The sequence below is a fragment of the Narcine bancroftii genome, chromosome 8, assembly GCF_036971445.1.
Source record: "Narcine bancroftii isolate sNarBan1 chromosome 8, sNarBan1.hap1, whole genome shotgun sequence".
NCBI classification, from domain to species: domain Eukaryota; kingdom Metazoa; phylum Chordata; class Chondrichthyes; order Torpediniformes; family Narcinidae; genus Narcine; species Narcine bancroftii.
The window spans coordinates 168,172,317-168,173,049 of NC_091476.1; positions in this window are offsets into that span (position 1 = coordinate 168,172,317).

Sequence of the window (733 nt, forward strand, 5' to 3'; positions counted from 1 at the left end):
GAACGTGCCAGACTCCTGTGTTACAAGAATAACCATGATCGCTCATTGACATTAGTATGCAATGGGAAAAACATTTTTGCTCGGAAGTGACTACATTTGTCCTTGGTGTGCCTTCAGAGAGGGATGTGCAAAAAGTAACCTCTGCCTATCCTTTGAGATTTCAGTCATGACATCTTGACATAATGGCTGTGGTTCAAATTAAGTGTTCACTCATGGGGGAACAGTAGTATTTCACTGCATGAACATTTTTAAATTGAAATAGTAGGGTGACTGAGTGGTTAGAACAGATTTATTTTCTGAAATGTCTTGTTACTAATCCCATCACTGCCATTTATTTCTTATGCACTTGGATGGGATTAAATAATTTTCAGTCATGGGACTATTTGAAAAGCCATTGCTTGGAAATGATGATTTACTTTTGGCCAAAAGTAGGTCTATAGCAACATAGACAAAAGTTGTCTTTTAGAGTTCCTACTAATTCCAACTGAGCACACTGTAGCAGGGATGAAGGAGCACAATTTAATGAACTGCAAGAAAACAAAGACTCGCATTTTTGGAGCATGAAGTTCTGTCTCAAAATATTTCATATGCTGTGATTCTTGTTCCTGCCTTCTCTCCACTAGACATTGGAGAGGAGTTTTGCAATTGTAAGAAAGTTCCTGGTCTTGATTAAAATTGTATTAAAGGATTGAAAACATTTCATTTTAGAATGAAAAAACATTAAACCTGATTA